This window comes from Dasypus novemcinctus, chromosome 6 (assembly GCF_030445035.2).
Source record: "Dasypus novemcinctus isolate mDasNov1 chromosome 6, mDasNov1.1.hap2, whole genome shotgun sequence".
Lineage (NCBI taxonomy): Eukaryota > Metazoa > Chordata > Mammalia > Cingulata > Dasypodidae > Dasypus > Dasypus novemcinctus.
Genome location: NC_080678.1, coordinates 120,971,995 through 120,992,315, shown reverse-complemented (window position 1 = coordinate 120,992,315; position 20,321 = coordinate 120,971,995). Strand labels below are relative to the sequence as shown.

General features: G+C 37.9%; 1 pseudogene; it reads right to left on the bottom strand.

Annotated features, from left to right (window-relative positions):
- Positions 1–358: 358 nt before the first annotated feature.
- Positions 359–4,242, bottom strand: LOC139439095 (olfactory receptor 7A10-like; annotated as a pseudogene).
- Between the last annotated feature and the right edge of the window lie 16,079 nt (positions 4,243–20,321).

Sequence of the window (20,321 nt, the reverse complement as noted above, 5' to 3'; positions counted from 1 at the left end):
ATTTTACTAAGGAGGGATAGAAAGATGAAGGCAATTAAATAGAGGGAATGAGGTCAAATGTGGTTTTATTAGAAGTGTCTATGACTTGAGATTGTTTCTAGGATAAATAATAAAGGCACCGACCACAGTTAATACATCAACTTAAGACTAGTTATTATATGAACTTATTGGCACTTGGAAATTTAAAGAAATGAGATAATCAGGTAAGAGAGAGGATATGAGTCAATCAATCTAGATTCTGGTAGAAAACAGCATACACCAAAAAGCAGTGACTGAAGAGTAAAATAAATGGACAATTTACACTGGACAAAGATTATTTAATCTTAGGTTTGGCAACAGTAGAAAGCTACCATCTCCCCTATGCCTAAAAGAACAAGAGGAAGGAGAAGTTACTAGAATCTATCAAGACCTTAGGCTTAGGCAATAATGGCACAGCAAATAAAGAAAAGCTCCTACTGTCAATGCACCCCTCCATAGGGAGAGACCCATGGGAATAAATAAGCTGACCTCTCTGCATTTGCACCTTCTTACCTCCTGCCAGTGTCTCAAATTGGCTGAACTTACCAGGTACCTAGAGTATTAGGAAATCCATTTGACACAGAGCATAATAATTGGCCTCTTGGGGGCACAGAGCAGTGAGGAGAAAAGTGGATAGAGGTCAAGAAAGTTGGAGAATGGATCTGAGGAGAAAAAAAACATAAGGAAAGGAAAGATTTGTCCAAACTGGCATAACACTTAGGATGCTGAGACTCCTGGAGAAGACAAACTGGACATTTTTCAGAGAGTAGGATGTGCTTTAGCAGTGGTAAAAACACACTATTATAATTTTGCATAGTTGATGACAAATTGTTATTTCTAAATAAGAAATATTTAGGAATAAAACTAAATAAAATACTTAGAAATAAAACTAAATTAAAATATCCTTGCTTTAATTTAAGTCCATTGTTTACTTTATATTGTTTATAATGAAGGCAGTCATGATAGCTATGATTTAGACAATTATAATTCTCTGCAGAGTAACTTAACTTTCATCTTTACATTAAAATACAGTCTCACAATTTTAAAGATACTTTTCCTTTAAAAATATGATTATATTGATTTTTTAATTTTATTTTTGAAGAAGCTTTAGATTACATAAATGTTACATAAAAAACATAGGGGACTCCAATATGCCCCAACTCCTCCACCTCCCAAACTTTTTCCATTAACAACATACTTCATTAGTATGGTATATCTCTTATAATTGATGAAGACATATTGAAGTATTGCTACTAGCTGTTTATGTTTAGTGCTTAAAAATGCAAAAATGTTAAAACTTTCTGTCAGTTTTCAAATTTCATTGAGCTTGGAATGAATGGTTTATTCTTTTAAAATTTATATTTTGTTTATTGCTCTGTGGTAGAATTAAACAAATCTGGATAGACTGCAGTATTGTTTATTTTCTCTTTGTTTCATTAGTGTCAAAAAACATAACCCTTAGCTATCAAAAAAAAAAATGGAAAAGGAAAAAGGAAGAAAGCAAGAAAGGAAAGAACCAGATTACTTTTTTTCAAACTTGGACATTAGCATAGAGTAATCACTAATCTAAAACTGCAACTCTGGTTTACCAATCCAAGTGATTGCCCTGGGTCAGGGGATGACTGAACCATTTGCCTTAGTCTACCTCACAAAGAGGACAGAAGGTTACATAAAAATGCTGATATTATTTCCTAACAGCTGGAATTAATAGGTGGCAGTGGGCAAAATATACATGGTTACCTTTTATGATATGTAAATGAGAGATATATTGAAGAAAGGATGAAGAGAAATTTCCTGAAAATGTCCAACCCGTGAAAATAATTTTAAAGAGCAACATTACATCCCTGAAAGAATCCCAGAGATTAGTGACACCATGAATGTTTGAAGATGTCTAATGCATCATCACCTAAATTATGTTGAGGAATGGGCAGGAGAAAGACACATATTGGATATGGAATGTGGATGATAGTAGAGCTAATCAGAAGGTGAATTCAGTTCAGGACCTGATCCCTTTTAGGATCCAATGAAAACAAAGCTGGTAGCTATTGCACAGTCTTAAAATATATACATTTTCTGTCAGTTTTAAAGAAGTTTTAAATTACATAAGTGTTACATGAAAAAATGTAAGGAATTCCCTTATGCCCCATTCCCTCCCCCTCCCACACTTTTCCTACACTTACAACATCCTTCATTAGTTTGGTACATTTGTTACAAATGATGAAGCATTACAAATGATGAAGCAATACATATTGAAGCATTGCTACTAACCATGGCTATAGAATACATTATAGTTTACACTCCGTCCTACCAAATTTTGTAGGTTATGACAAAATATACAATGGCTTGTATCTGCCACTGCAATGCCATGCAGGACAACTCCAATGTCCCCAAAATGCCCTCTACTTTAGCCTATTGTTTATTCTCCAATCTTTAGGATTTGAAGATGGTGATGCCCACTCTGCTCCTAATTGAGAGGGAGCTTAGACCCCATCCATGGAGGTATGGAACTCTCTTGCTTGCAGTTGCAGACACTCTGTCTTCCTTGGGCATTGTCCATCATCATCTCTTTGGTAGTTGTCCTTTGTGAGTCCAACGAACTGAACAGTATATGTTGAAATGCTGCTAAAATTCAGGGTTAAAATACCACATAGACAAACCAAAGATGTAAGTCTATGGGACATATATTTATCAAGTTTATTGCTAATTATAGGTTTGTATAAAAGAACCAGAAGAGCCATGTGGTACACAGCCTTTGATATGGCAAATTATTTTTCACCAAATATACATGACTCAAGAGCAGTGGCTTTCATTTGGCATAAAATGCAATACACTTTCATCCCTCCAGCACATACTTTAATTTTATAGATACTCAATTACTTGTATTAAAAAATTTACTGCTGAAAATTCAGGTAGCATATTCCATCTTCAAAACTGAAACCAGGAAATACATCAAAATTCAAATGATTTTTTTTTAAGAAAAACAGAAGAAACAGGTGTTTTGCTGTATAAAATTTCAGGAAATGGATTTTTGGAAATTAGGCAAAGAGCAAATTACCTTTCTATAAACTCATAAAAGTATCTAAATTTAGATTTCTCAGTGACTGATCTCAGCTGATCATGAGTAAACTTCTGATTTTGAGACAAAAACATTCCTTTTATAGAAAGAATGCTTCTCTGTATTTTAAAGGCCTGCTTTAAAATGTATTCACCAAATGCCATGAATGTACCACAATGATGAAAGAAGTTGATGTGGGAGGATTGGGTGGGGTGGGGTGAGATGTGGGGTATATGGGAACTTTTTATATTTTTTAATGTAACATTTTTCGTGATCTATGCATCTTCAAAAAAAGACAATAAAAAATGTAAAAAAATAAAGGCCTGCTTTATGCCCTTGTTTCTAAGACTGTAGATAAAGGGGTTTAGCAGGGAAGTGACCACTGTATACATCACTGTGGCTATCACACCTGTACCATAAAAGAAGAACACTCCCGAGAGGTGAGACCTACAAGTAGAAAATGCTTTATTCTTGCTCTCAGCTTTTGAAATTCTCAAAATAAAGATACAATCTTAGAGTAAGAAAAACAATCCCAGTGTCTGGAATAACACCTAGAATTTCCAGTTGTAAAATACATCACTATCATCATTGAGGACGGTGTCAGATTAAGCAAACTGGAACTTCTGATTAAGTTTACAGAAAAAGTGGGGGACTTCCAACTCTGCACAAAAAGACAAATGCAAAATCACTAAGCCATGTAAAAGAGAGTTCAGAATACTCAGTAACGATGAGGCCAACAGTAGAAGGCCACAGAACAAGGGGTTCATGATGACTGTGTAGTGTAAGAGGTGGCAGATGGCCATAAAGCAGTCATAGGCCATTGCAGTCAGGAAGAAGTTGTCTAATCCTGCCAAAAGCATGAAAAACTACATCTGATTGAGGCAGTCTTCATAAGTTATGATTTTGTTTTCTGTATAGATGTTCAGCAGCATCTTTGGCACAGCGGTTGTGGTGTAACAGATATCTGTAAAGGACAGGTTAGAAAGGAAGAAGTACATGGGTGTGGAGAAGTGGGAGTCAGAAATGATGACCAGGATGATGAGCATGTTTCCAAAGGCAGTGACCAGGTATATGGAGATGAACTGCCCAAAGAGGGACTGCATTTCTGTATCTTCTGTGAGATCCAGGAGGGCAAATTCTAAAGTTCATGTTTGATTTTCTGATTCCATGTAACTGAAGAAACTGCTAGAAAAATGACCAGAGCAATGTAAATTTAGCCAAAAACAGCTACCAACAATAGAATATAAATGCAATGGTATGCATTGAAAACACATTAAATTACTTATTTCTTATTTATTATATATAGATGTAGTGTTCTTTATATGAAAATATCAGGGAAAAAATTCCCCTGCTTCTCCTTGATGCTCTTGCTGACTAGCCATCCTTGTACATAATTGTAAGTATTTTTCCAAGGCACCACTTTCACTACAAATATTCTTAGACTTTATTTCATTCAAAATACATTGTGAACAGTTATTTTGTGCCATGTGATGAAAACTTGAAGTATTAAATATTGGAAATGGGAGCACAATGTTTTGAGTGTAATTAATATTACCAACTTGTACACCAGAAAATTGATAAAATGAAAAATTTTGAGTTCAATGCAGGTTACTACAATAATAATTTATTTTAGATCACAGTAATGCACATATGCAATATATGGTACTCCTACATATTCAACATGAAACCCTTTGTCCCTTCCCAAACAATGATCTTTTTACATGTTCATGTTGGATATGTGGGAGTACCATATATTGTATATGTGAATTACTGTGATCTAAAACTTATGTGAAGACAAACTTAATAATTAGAAAAAAAAAGAAAGAAAGAATATAGACACTGAGGAAGAAATGGAAGAAATTGCCTTGCCACTGTACATACAGGGCAACACCTATAGGAGTGATGAAAGGCAAAATGTCAAAAACAAAGCTTTTTCATTTTTTCATTTTTTGATACCCCAATTTATTATTCCTTTATTTAATTTTTCTAATGTATTCTATATCTTACCTTTAAATGCATCACTATATTGCATTTAACTATTAATGGAATCTGGCAATATATTAGGCTTTCTTTTTCAAAGAAGTTTTGGACTACAGAGAGGTTCAACTGTGGCAGGGGAGCAGCATGGAACATGACTCCCAGGAATGAGCCTCCCTGGCTCCAAGGGATCACTACCAAGTACCAGCTGATGACATAACTAGAAAATGACCTTAAATAAAAGGGCCAACTCGGATCAGCAGAATATCTCTGTCTACCTATAATAACAGGAGTTAAAAATGCTTTTTGACCTAAATCAAGGGGGAAATGGAAAGGACAAATGAGTTTATATGGCTATGAGTCTTTAAAAAAGAGCCAGGAGGTTATTAGAGGGGTTGCCCTTATGCACACCTGAGCAGAGTCCCAGAGACAGATAAAGTAGATACAACCCCAGGTATTGGTTCTGATGAGGGCTACAGAGACCCACAGGTTTTATGGTCCTGGCAGATGGAGTTCACTGCCATGTCAGTTGGCCCTTCTTTGGAGTTGGTGTTTCTGTGTGATGGAGCTGGAGTCAGATGTGATCTCTTTTCACAAGCCTTTCCTGTTACTTTACCAGAATTGTAGTTGGTGCTGGGGTTTAAGATATACCCAGGGGATCTGAATCTCTGGACTGACCATATGATAGCCAGGCCCTGAGCCTCAACAGACTTCAGCTCCTACACTCTGGTTTATTGGACTTACCCCACTCAGCTAACATGGAGTTGAAGAAGGTCAACCACCACACCATGGAGCCAAGAGTGCCTACAACTAAAAGCAGGAATATTGCATCCAGCATCCATGTGGAATCTAAGCCCCCTCTTGGCATAGATGTGGAAAGGACACAACCAATCCAAAGTCCACAGGATGGAGGAATAGAATATGGATTAGAGTGGACTTACTGATATTCTATTCATGAACTATTGTGGTTAGTAGTAGAAGAAAATGTGGCATCGGTGTGGAAAAAGTGGCCATGGTGGCTGCTGGGTGTGGGGAATGGGAGGAAGAGATGAGATGTGGAGGCATTTTTGGGACTTGGAGTTGTCCTGGGTGGTGCAGCAGGGACAATCACCAGACATTGTAGGTCCTCCCATGGCCCACTGGATGGAATGTGGGAGAGTGTTGGCTATGATGTGGACCATTGACCATGAGGTGCAGTGATGCTCAGAGATGTATTCACCAAATGCAATGAATGTGTCATAATGATGAAGAATGTTGCTATGGGGGGAGTAGTGGGGTGAGTGGGGTGGGAAATATTTAGGGACCTCATATTTTTTGAATGCAATATTTTAAAAAATGAATTAAAAAAAAACTATAGCAGGGAGGAACACTGGTGTGGGGTGTTATTGATGAGGGCACATGGTTGGGAGGGAGTTCTCCAGGGCATGTATACTGGGTATGTAAAAATATTTGGTTATTTTCATAGTGGTTTCAGTTAAAAATGACAAGTGAGGGAGTGCTGAGTTCCTAGCCAGGAGAGCTCTATCACATTCCCCAATGGAACAACAACAATTCCCCAAGTACAATGGCAAAGACCAATAAAGACAGATGGTCCAACAATGAGCCCTTGATACTGATGGCTACAATTGTGACCCTGTGCGCTTGAAATGTGAACTAGGCCTAGAGCTGCAGGGTGTCTAAGAGTTACCTCCTGAGAACATCCATGTTGCTCAAATTTAGCCACTCTCTAAGCCAAACTCAGCATGTAAATGCATTACCTCCCCTGCCAGCACGGGACATGACTTCCAGGGATGAGCTTCCCTGGCACTGAGGGATTACTACCAAGCACTAGCTGATGATATAACTAGAAAAACCCCTTGAATAAAAGGGGGAAATGGTAAAGACAAATGAGTTTATATGGCTAAGAGACTTCAAAATTAACCAGGAGATCATCAGAGGGTTGTGCTTGCACACATCTCAGCAGGATCTCAGTGACAGCCAAAGTAAATACAACCCAAGGTAGTGGTGCTCCTGAGGGCTGAGGAGACACCCAGGTCAATGGTCATAGCTTACTGGTATTCTACCATAGAATTATTGTGACTCTAGCAATGGAAGAAATTATATCATTGGTGTGGAGACAGTGGCCATGGGAGTTGCTGAAGACAGGGAGAGGGAAAAAGACTTATGATATGGAGGCATTTTGGGGACTTGGAATTGTCCTCAATGATATTGCAGGGACAGAAGCAGGACATTATATATCCTGTCATAACCCACTGAATGGACTGAGAGTGTAAACTACAATGTAAACTGTAATCCATGCTGTGTAGCAATGCTCCAAAATGTACTCATTAAATACAATGAATGTACCACACTAATGAAAGAAGTTGTCATTGTGGGAGAAGTGGGGAGTGTGGGGAGAGGGGCATATGGGAACCTCGTATATTTTTTAATGTAACATTTTGTGTGATTTATGTATCTTTTTAAAAAGATAATATAAAAAGAAAAAATAGTGACTTTTGCAGCATATAGTTTTTGAAATTTTTATGAAAAAACACAATAAATAAAAAATAATAATTTGTAAATAAATAAATAAATGATGCTATTCCATTTTTATTTTATATGGAAGACTCAATATTTGTAAAATGAACTTCTTCCCAAAATGATCTATATACTCAATCCAATCTCATTCTAAATAACCAGCAAGTCATTTGTGAATACTGACAAATCAGTTCTATAGATTCTATGGAAAGGCAAAAGACCTAGAAATCCTAACAAACTATTGAACAGGAACAAAGTTATAGGACATATCAAACAGATTTCAAGGCTTACTATAAAAGAACCAGACAGAAATTGAAAAATATTGTATAATCTTACAAACATAAATTAAATAAAATAAGAAAAATCATGATGTTCACATGTATACTACAGGTCACCCAGATGATAGAATTAGAATAGGGAATGGAGAGCTGATACCTAGTTTGTGCAGAATTTTATCTGCCATGTCAGATGGCCCTTCTTTGGAGCTGGTGTTTATGCATTATGAATCTGGACTCAGATGGGATCTCTCTTCTTAAGACTTTCATGCTACTGTGCTGGAGTTGTAGTTGGTGTCGGGGCTTAAGATATATTTAGGGGATCTGAATCTCTGGACTGACAATGTGATAGCCAGGCCCTGAGCCTCAACAGACTCCAGCACCTACAATCTGATTTATTGGACTCACCTCACTCAGCTAAGATGGAGTTGAAGAAGGACAACCACCACACCACGGAGCCTAGAGTGCCTACAACTGAAAGCGAGAGGATTGCATCCAGTATCCATGAGGAATCTGAGCCTCCTCTTGACATAGAGGTGCAATGGACACAACCAATCCAATGTCCACAGAGAAAAGGTGGCATTGGAGTGGGAAAAGTGGACATGGTGGCTGATGGGTATGGGGAATGGCAGGAAGAGACAATATGTGGAGGTGTCTTAGGGACTTGGAGCTGCCCTGGATGGTGCTTCAGGGGCAATCACCAGACATTATAAATCCTCCCAGGGCCCACTGGATGGAATGGGGGAGAGTATGGGCCATGATGTGGACCATTGACCATGAGGTGCAGAGGTGCCCAGAGACGTACTTACCAATTGCAATGGATGTGTCATGATGATGGGAATGAGTGTTGCGGGGCGGGGAGTGGTGGGGTGGGGGTGGTGGGGTTGAAGGGGTCCTCATATATTTTTTTGTAATGTAATATTTTTACAAAATCAATTAAAAAAATAAAAAAAAAGGTTGACTGTAAATAGACAGAGGTGAAGGAAGTACATTATCATGAGTGTAACAGTGCTGATATGTGGGCATGGTTGTGGTTGAAAGGGAAATTTTAGGATCAAACATGTCACTAGAAGGAAAGCTGGAGGATGAAACATAACTGTAAAATGTAGTGAACTTTGTTGTGGACAGTGAGTGTGGTCAATAGTACAAATACAAGAATATTTTCAATGACTTAGAACAAATGAATGTTACTACTACAAATTGTTAATAATAGAGTTCTGTGTGGGCAAAAATATACCTAAAACAACCTATGGATTCTAATGAGTAAGAATATATTAATATCCTTCCATCAATTAAAAAAAAGAACATTTGCCAAGTGAAAGAAAGTAAACACAAAATACTGCATATCTTCTGATTTATATAAAAGGTAATTGTAAAAAATGAATAGTAGCTAATAACAAGTTATTAGTGATAGGGTGGTATTTGAAGAAAATATAAATAATGCAAATTATGGACTATAGTTTACAACAATATTTTAATATTCTTTCAGCATTTGTAACAAAGAAACTACACCAACGGTAAGAGGCAGTAGTAGGTGAGTATAAATTCCATGAAATTTTTCTTTTTGGAGCAATGAGAATGTTCTAAAATTGATAGTGCTGTTGAGTATACACCTCTTTGATTAAAGTGAGACCTATTGTTTGTGCACTTTGGACAGATTATTTATTGTATGACTATATCTCAGTAACATTGCTTTAAAATATATAAAATGCAAAGTATAACAATCTTGAATAAAAGATAGCAGAAAATGTAGGGGCCCATGTTTGGAGATGAGTTTTTAGATATAGCACCCAAAGCACAATCCATGAAAGAATAATCTTATAAGTTGGACTTTATTAAAATATAAACCTTCTCCTCTGTAAAAGACCATGCAAGGGGATGAAAAGAAAATCTACAGATTTGGAAAAAATATTTGCAAAAAAACATATCGGATAAATGATTTGTATTCAAATATACAAAGAACACTTAACACCCAACAATAAGAAAGAAAACACCCAATTAAGTCTGGACAAAAGATCTGCAAATAAGTATGTAAAATGATGTTCAACATTATTTGTCATTAGGTAATTGCAAAAATAAAACTGCAGTGATATATCATAACACTCATTAGAATTAAACACTTAGAAAACAAATTGCTGGTGAGAATGAAAAGAAATACAACTCCCATTCATTGCTAGTGAGAATTCAAAATGGTGCAGCCAGAAGATAGCTTAACAGTTTCTTGTAAAACTAAACACAGTCTTATTTTATGTTGTGGTTTGGCGTATCTACGCAGAAAAAAATCATGTTCTTAATCTTAATCCATTACTGTTGATGTGAACTTGTAAGTAGGGCCTTTGCATAAGGTTGCTTCAGTAAAGGAGTGGCCCAACTTAATCTTTCCATTGCCTCAATTAGAATTGGTCTTATGTCCGAACCAGCGGGGGCGGATTCCAGGGACCTGTGGGAAGAAGTGGGGGCAGGGGTATGAGAAGAATGGAGGCAAGACAGGATTCTGATCAAGCCTCATTTATTGGGGGTAAAACACGGGGATATATAGAGAGGGAAGGGAATGTGTACATAGGTGATAGGCTGGTTTTGTGGGTGGCAGATGTCCAAGGAGGGGATTGGCTGAAAGTTCATGCCAGGTCTGCAGAGTTTCGCGCCTTGTGCATGCATATTGCTGTGGTCACCTGAGTTGCAGCGGGAAGGGGAGAACAAAGAAGCAGGGAGGAAGAAGAATAAGGAAATGACAGGGCAGATTTGTGAACTCCGCCATCTTGTGAGATCCGCCATGTTGTGAGAGGCTGTAAATAGGTCTCACAGTGGGTGGCTCCCTACAGGTCCCCCTTTTCTGTTTAATATATTATGAATTGAAGAAAGGAACAGTCAGTGATGGCTCATGATAGAGCAGGGCTTATTTTCAGTAGTGGCATGTGGCTGAAAGGTGCTCCCGTGCTGAAAGGGGGGCTGTGCCTCTCTTAGGTTGGGGCTGCATCCAGTAAGCAATTCGTTTTACCCGGTATGTGATCAATCTTACCCATCATTGGGAATCATGGCAGCAAAAGGCCACGTCCCTGTCTTAGGTTGACTGATGGGTCAGCCCAGTTGCCCGTCATTGGCTAACCAGTCCAGCGCCTCAGCGACAGATGGCTTGCAATTACAGCAAGCTATAATGGGGAGCCCTCATAGACCGTGTATGACAAGCATGATGTACTGAGATTGGTGGGTGTGGCCACACCTGCCCCAGTCTTGTCAGGCCAGGGTGCCCATTGCTCGTTCGAGCTGCTGGATCTTTGCCAAAGCCATTCAGTGATATAGATTAAACAGAGAAGGTTAAGCCATGATAAGGGAGGTGGTGACTGTAAAGGGAAAACAGGCAAAGAAATGTTATTAAGGTACAGGATAGCAAATGAGACAACATAAGAAATTTGCATTTTCAAAGGTTGGTTGTTCATTCTTCGGTCCGGATAGGTGGGTACTGACGAACAGCGGCAAGATACATCACATGGGCCGAGATTTGCTTCATCCTTTCTTGGAGAAATTTAAGGAGGCAAGGTGCAAATGCACAGATTAATATGAGAGTGATTAGGGGGCTGAGGAGGGGACCTAGCCACGTTGCGAGAGGGGAAGTGAGCCAGGCGGATAAGGAGGAGATTGATTGGGAGGGCAGTATTCCTTCCCGCAATTCTTGCAATTTCTTAACATTTTGCTCAACAATACCAGATTCATTTATATAGTAGCAACATTCTTCCTGGGGGAAAAGGCAGGTTCCCCCTTTATCAGCTTTAAGTAGGTCAAGATGATGAATTTGATTTAAATGCAGATATTGACCATTCTTACTATTATTCCCAATCCATTCTATAGTAGGAGCTATTCCTAGAAAAACTTTCTACAGATTCTTGTGCTTGTGTATAGATGTAATATTACACCATGGAGAAGGGATCCATTTCCCTTTCTGTTTCCAAACACTATTATTTTTAGTAAAGTTTATTTTTTGTTGTCCTTTACTATTTAGACTATACCAAATTAATCTGTCATTATATCCAATGGGACTCTCCATAGCGGCACTTTCCCACACTATTCCATAGGAATCATTAAAAATGACAGATTCTCTTCCTATATGGCAATCTTGCCATCCCTCTTTATCCCTACTGTCTTTTTGTGGACAATCATAAGTAGGATTTTTGGTTATGTATAAATTGGAGGAATGAAATAAAGTCACAATAAACTGAGTATTATTATTTTTGAAGATAATTATGGCCCAATTTTTAACATACATACAGGAAGGATGGTTACCCATACATAAGGGCCAATAATCAAATGGCAATATGAGGTTATCAATTCTTTGTCTTTCTTCATAGAGTTTAATTAGCAATCGATCATCAATTGGTCCAGGGAATATATGGGTCTTATTCAGATATATATGAAAGAATGGATTTTTCCAGGTTAACACTCTAAGTAATGGGGGTTTAGGTGTATAGGTCTAATAAGTGTAATTACTGGCAGCTTCCTTATCACTTACGATCACCATTATCAGAAGTTGTAGAAGACTCCATCTCTTCATTCTGGGGTTTAATCCTCTTTGCAGGTAGCCAAATTTGTTCTCCATTTTCTGAAATGATAAGAGCATAGCCTCACCCCCTTACTTTAATCCTGCCTTTTTTTTTTCCATTCATTGCTTAAAAGATCCTTCTAGAATATTGGTTGATCTTCATTTCCTGCATCTACTGTAGATGCTTGACATTTTCTAAGTGACATTCCACAGGTGTTAATGAATTATAAACATTAAGAAAATTTAAAGTAAATAATACTTTTGCCAATTGATCTTTTGGTGTTATAATACTATCATCTCCCCCTTTTTTGTTTTAAAAGCATAGTTTTTAGGGTATGATGGCTGCATTCAACTATGGCTAGACAGTAAGACTTACATATTTAGAGACAGAGACAACATTCAAGGGCTCTCAAAACATTTGTAAAACTTTAATGATGGCTGAAAGCTCTGTGCATTGAGCAGATGAATAAGAAGTTTGCCAAACCTGTTCTTTTTGAGAAATAATGTATGCTGCTTTTTTATTACTATTACTATCAGTAAATACTGTACAAGATGGTTGGACTATGCACACAGCCCTGAAAAGCACTGCAAAAGTCTATTGTTGGTTTTTTTTTATAGGTAGAGGAATGCAGCTGGCTTGATTTGTCTAAGAAGACACTAAAGAAAGTCTTAGCAAGTTTTAAAACAAAGTGATAGCAATACAGCTGGACATTAACTTTATGCAACATACTAGCAGTGTTTGGGATTGCTGCATACTAGTGTTGTTACTTTAATCTATGATAAGAGGTTGTTTCTGTGACACATACTCTTATAATTATTAAAACCATAATTAACCACATCGTACTTTTCTTTAATATTATGCTGAAATATTGGTAAATTTATACACTCTTAAGCATTCATAGGAATCTTTTACTCATACAACTTTAATTAACAGAGGGTTAAAAAATCCTGTTAATTTTATAACACTTTTAAACACTCTCAACTTATAACATATTAAATGAACTTAACTGTTTTTTCTTTCAAGGTAAAAGAACAAATCTCTTGTAATTAGTTTGAAATAAAAAGCTGCTTTTCAGGATCTGATTTTTATAAAGCAGGTTTAAACATTATTTCCTTTAAAAGAGATAAAATCTTTTCTTCCTTGAACACTGAGGAAATGATGAGGTTAAAGCATAAGAAGCTGTTTTGATAAAACAGACTCTTTGTATACTGATTATTCAGGATATAAACTTACCATAAACTGTCACCAGAACAGACTAATGATTTCAGAGACTTTGAAAAAGAACAATATTTTTAACTTTGATACATACTACTTGATACTAAGGTTTTTTTCAAACTTTATAGACAGACCCATCAAATCTTACTTAGCTTTAACCATAAAATTTTCTTTCCACAAACCTTCTACACTTTCAGTATTCATTTGTCCCACATTTTACTCTTTCTCAATAATCAATCATTTTATTTCAGGATGAAGTCATCTCCTGTTTCTTTAGTAATAAAAACACATTCCATATATCCCACATACTAAATTACAAGGCAAACTTCTTACAACATACCACTGCCATCAACACTAAATAAGCTTGTTAAAATAATGAACTTTTCTTCACTTTAAATACTTAGTAGCATGTAATACCAGAAACAGTCCCCTAGAAGCCAGTTTGCAGGGAAGACTAGCCACCAACAAGTTTTCCTGTTATAAAATTACCTTTTATTATTTATCATCATCAATTCAGTTTTATATATATTTAATAATGACTTTTTGGAATTAGCCATTTAAATACCTTAATTTAAACAATGCTTCATTAAACTTCTTATAATTATTTATAACCATATAGACTATATTATTTTAAGACACTTTTTACCTTCACAGAACACATTCCCTTACTTAAAGTTACCACAATACCTTCTACAACTCGCCACGTGCAAATTAAGTTCCAAGAGTTAATGAAAAATTAGCCATCCTATTTTAGGACAAAACACCTTTTTGCAAAGACTTATTAAATTTCAGTCAGCATTTTCACAAACTTTTAACCAAATATTCATTTAAGTTTTACATCCTTTGTATTATCCTGTGAAGAAAAATAAGTTATTCATTTCAATCTAGGCAAGAACCATTTTTTATGAAAAGGCATAGTAATTTTGTTAATCAAGACTTACAATTTTTATCATTGTAGCTATCTTATTAACATTTAAACTTATGTATTAATATAATAAACTTAAGTATTAATATAAGCGCTTATTTAATTTTTGGCCATTCAAATAGAGCTCTTTTTTAAAAAAAAAATTTTTTTTTTACTAATTTATATTACCATCCGGAGGTATCACAATATACAGTGACATTGAATGAACAGACAGACAAACACAAAACAATTACAACACATTAACAGAAACATACAATTTATTTACAATCAACTCATAATTCTTACTTTCTTGGTATAGCTGCTTTTAAATCCTCTGTTATATAGCACATCTTAGATTGTACCTCTTAAGATCTCTTCTGGAATTCATGTCGTCTGTAATATGCAAGCTTGTGCTTGGAAACATTTTTTAGTTATCAGCAATCAGTTAAAATAACTTGAGCAGCAGTTAGGCAGACCATTAGCACACATTTTTGGATTATTACTGTAAGACTATACTGAGACTTGAAGTTCTGGAGATAATTATTGATTTAAAAATGAAAATTCCTTTTAGACCTTGATAAAAATTTTGTACTCATTTTATTATCTTGGTTAAATAAGCCCAATCAGAATTAGCATGGAAATTAAAACAAAACACAAATGTTGCCACGTTTTTCTCTCATACCAGTGGATTAACTATATTAGCCTTCACTAGCCCAGAGCTACATTGTCATGTAGATAGTAGGGAGCCCGAAGAAGAGTTGTGAAAGGGGTGGGCGTTTGCTGGAACAGAGTTGATTGCCTTATAAGCTTGTTTGGATTTTGGGGCTTGTGGCTGGCCTTGTTGATAGGTGGGGCCAATTTCAGAACAAAGCCTGATGTAACCAGACAAGTTCTCCTTCTTTCTATAAGGTCTAACTGTGGCCTGATAAGCCGCATTTGCATTTACAAAGAAAATTTGCTTTACATAGTCTGTTTCTGTATTGGTATCGCCAAACAGCCTTTCTGCAGCCGCACACAATCTGCCTACAAAATCTGAAAAAGGCTCCTCCGGTCCCTGTTTACTATTAGTGAGGGAGGAGGCAGGGCATTCTTTTGAGTGCAACCTTTTCCAAGCCTTAAGGGCAGCAGTTTGAATTTGAGCAAATAGGCCAGGGTCATACCTACATTGGTTTGTATTATCTCTATAATCATTTGACCCTGTGAGCATATCAATAGTCCACCCATTGTTGCCAGCCTGAGCATTATGCTTGGCTGTATCGGCACAGAACTCGGCGTACTTGGATTTCCATAATAGGTAATCTCCCACACTGAGAGCAGAGTGAGCAAGAGTACGCCAATCATGAGGTGTAAGCCAGGCATCGGCAATGTGCTCCAAGATGGTAATAGTATACGGAGCAGTGGGCCCATAGGTAGAGGCGGCAGACTTAAGCTCTTTTAAATTTTTAAACGGAAAAGTGGAGTGTACCCAAACTTGCTCACCATCATCATTTCTTTTTTCGGTAACCGGGTAAGCAGAGGTAATTACAGGGGGGTGGGACGGAGAAAAGTTAGGAGGGTATTTAGGTGATGGTTTTAGCATGGGCGGCTCTGACGGGGAACTACAGCTGGGCAAAAGGTCGATAAAAGGGTTGTGGTTAACTTCCTTCCTGAATTTATAGTGTTGTAATTCTTTTAGCTGCTGTAGCTCCTTTTATGAGTTGTAAATGCTCCCTTCCTATGGAAACTAGGGATAAACCTCTTTTAGGAAGGCAAAGAATTTAGAGAGTTCTTTAGTATTAACCTTTACTCCTCTCATCCTAAAGGGGGCCTGCAGGCCGGATAGGAAAAGGGAAGAGGATGCCTGCCCCATTGTTGCCGATCACTCACCGAGACGCTCTGCAGAAGATAGGCAGTCTTCTGAAGGGTCTCCACCACCCGAGCTGATGGCTCGGGTTACCGCAGCCCAAGCTGATAGCCTGGGTCTGCCCAGCCCAAGCTAATGGCTTGGGTTTCTTCGGCCCCAGCTGATGGCTTGGGGTACCTGTGCAGGCTTTACAGCATCAGCCAGAACTTTTTCCCCAGGTCCCATCAACGTCGGGCGCCACTTGTCCGAACCGGCGGGGGCGGATTCCAGGGACCTGTGGGAAGAAGTGGGGGCAGGGGTACGAGAAGAATGGAGGCAAGACAGGATTCTGATCAAGCCTCGTTTATTGGGGGGTAAAACACAGGGATATATAGAGAGGGAAGGGAACGTGTACATAGGTGATAGGCTGGTTTTGTGGGTGGCAGATGTCCAAGGAGGGGATTGGCTGAAAGTTCGTGCTGGGTCTGCAGAGTTTTGTGCCTTGTGCATGCGTATTGCTGTGGTCACCTGAGTTGCAGTGGGAAGGGGAGAACAAAGAAGCAGGGAGGAAGAATAATAAGGAAATGACAGGGCAGATTTGTGAACTCCGCCATCTTGTGAGATCCACCATGTTGTGAGAGGCTGTAAATAGGTCTCACAGCGGGTGGCTCCCTACAGTCTTAATCCTATTACTGGAGTCCTTTATAAATTAAATGAAGTTCAGATAAATAGAAAGTCAAAGAAAATAAGAAGGTGAAGGCCAAAAGAACCCAGAAGAGAAGGGAGTAGCAAGAGAGTCCACCATGTTCCTTGCCATGTGACAGAGGAGCCCTGGAACAAGGACCACTGGCAGACTCTCCTAGAATGTCACAAACTTCAGGAAGAAAGCATAACCTTGATGCTAACTTGATTTGGCATTTTTCTTTTACTCAAAACATTGGGCTATACTGCTGATCCATGTGGCCACAGTATAGCGAAGAACAGCCTCTGCATAGAACTCTGAATTCGAGTTAAACTAGTGTAAGAAAAGTAAACAGATAAATCTGAGGCCCAGAAACCTCATATCATGTCTCCTTAAAGAAATTAGGAAATAAACCTCAAACTTTTCAGTTTAAACTCAATTGTTTCTATAAAAGTGTAAATAGTGATCAAAATACAAGAAACGTCACGTGCCGTCAATTAAAGTCAAAGAGTTCCTTGAAATGTTAAAGGTATAAAATTCTCTGTTTTAATTTGTACATAACTTTGTGTTCAACTTTGAAATCTGTGTTTTACTTTGTCGGTTTACTTGTGCCTAGGAAGTCAGATTTCATGTTCACCTGTTACAAACTGGATAATAGTAAAAGGTCACTTGAGAATTAGTCTTCAAAAGTCAATATAGTCTTGCTAGTGGATTTAATATATAAATCACAAGTGAATTTATTCTATTGCTAGGAAAGCAGAAACTTTACAAAGCTGTTACTAATAAAGTTCTGTGGCTCAGTTAATAAAGGCACTCAGTTCACCTTATAACAACTGAAATTTTACCTGGGTAGATTTAGCCTGAACCTATTATTGTAAGTGTAAATTCTAAACTGACCTTAACTTCATTTATGGTCACTTCAAACCTAGCCTCACCCCTTGCCTTTGCTTATGATTATTTCATAACAGCTTTTGCCCCTATAGATCAGGGGAAGGCAAATGTGAGACATCCCTGTCTCCTGTCCTACTGGTATTAGTAACCCTGCTTTCCATCATGTTTCCAAATGTAGACTAAATTGCTGCCTTGTGGAATTCTTGACCCTTGGGGTTCAACATCCACTTCCCCAGTGGCTGCCAGATTTTTTTTACCTCAAAGAACTGGGAAGTGAAGGGGGTCTCCTGCCTTGACTGTCTGGGTTTACCTTTCCATGAGTTATTGGCTAGGTTGGTCACTGACCCCGCAAACAATAAAGGTTTCTATGTCACATCTCTGGTTGTGCTCCTGAAGTTGACAGAAACTACATTGCAGTTTCAAACACCTGCAGCAGTCAATGACGGCTCAGTACAGCCAAATGTAAAATGAATATCACCTCCAGACTGGCACTGTTTCATAGTGCCAGAGAGCACTATGCACCAGGCCAGTGGAATACTGGAAACTACCTTCTCAGCTTCTCTCTAGGATCAGTGATGCTGCAACTTGCTCAGTGTGTGAAGAACATACCAAGTGGAGCCATAATCACCAGACTACAGTAAGTAGAACTTAAATGTAAATTGGCATTATGGCCTGCTCCCATGGAGAGATAACATATAAGGTATTGCAAACCTGAAACTTGAATCTATTAATTGCAGCTCAAAGAGAAACTTGTGCATTGAGTAGTACATTAGTGTTAAGTACTATGCCTTTATCCTGTTCTAAATATATGCCTGATGATTATACTGTTATCTTTTCCATTAGATCATGTGCAGAAGAACATTGAGCATGCTAAAAGTCCTGGTAAATTTCATTTTCTAAATAGTTAATGACTGTAAATTAAAGGAACGGCCACCTTGCCTAAGAGCAGTCAGGGCAACAGCCTTTTTAATGAGAGCAACCAATTAATTTGGGAGCAATCTCTCACAGGTTTCACCCCACACCAGGTAAAAGATGTGCTTGAGGTCAGGAACCACCAGTGGCTCACAAGTAGCTAGTTAATTAAATACCAGTCTCAATTGATAGAGACTCCTGAAGTGCAATTATGGGTGCATCAAACTCAACTCAGCCACCCTACTACCAGTAGAGGGCCCAAAGTCAGATCCTGAGGGTCCCTTTCTCCACTCTTGCCTCAAAGCTTTTAACCAAAACTACTCGAGCAGGCCAGATTAAAGATGAGCCTCTTGTAAACCCAAATATTGAATAATTCATAAATGGAAACTGTTTTATTAAGGAAGAAATTAAACAGGCAGGTCATGTAGTGGTTTCTCAATTTGAAACCATAGAAGCCAAAGCTCTTCCCCCTGGAACTTCAGCCCTAAAAGCAGAACTAATTGCCCTTACCCAAAGTTTAAAACTAGCAGCTGGGAAACAGGCTAATATTTACATGGACTCAAAGTATGGTTTCTTTGTCCTTCATGCTTGCTCTGCTGTGTTGTGAGAATGAGGCTTGCTTACTAACAATGGGCCACCTATTAAGCATAGACAAGAAATCCTAGATTTACTAAAAGCCATACTGTTATCTCAAGAATAGCAGTTATGCATTTTTCAGGATCTCAGAAAGCTAACACTGCTATAGTGAAGGAAAATACTCAAGCTGACATAACTGCTAAAGCAGCAGCACAAACTCTCCTACCCCTTATTCCAACACCTGTAAGTTAATAATTCAGACAATGGAAGGCTTAACTATCCTCTCCCTTTAAAGTCCCCTATCCAAATGTGGGGATCATACCCTGGGAAGGACTGGCAAAACCACATGCCATCCTACCAAATCTAAGTTTTTCCAACCAGAAGGAAAACAGCAAATGAGGTGGCTAAAACCCACTTCAACCTAGGCCCTTTGAAATGGTCCATGGGCAATCTTTACTTATCCAGGACCTGAAAATTAGGTTCTGATCACAACTTGGAAAAAACAAGCATAGTAAAAACCTTTACACTGTAGTTCTGATTCTCCTACAGCTATTAAAGAAATTTCCAACTTGATGCATTAATCCTAATTGAAACCAACTATCCAAGAAAGTATCAATTCACCAGAAGAACCTGATGAGTCTTACAAGTGCTAGCCATTGGATGGCCTAAAATACCTCTTCAAGAAATGAAGGTAAGTGTCATCTAAATCTCTAACCCATTGCCTTAAAAAAAAACCCTTTTTCTGTATTCTTTTGAAAAAGGCAATGTCCCTTCTCATCCTCCTCTTAACTGCTTTAAATATAACCAGCATCATTGAAAATTGGGGTTGTCAATATATACTAAACCCCATTATCTCCCTAGAAATAACTAACAGCATAGATGAAACCAGCCGTAACTCAAAAACTCTGAAACAACAAGTAGACTCTCTTGCTGCTATGGTAA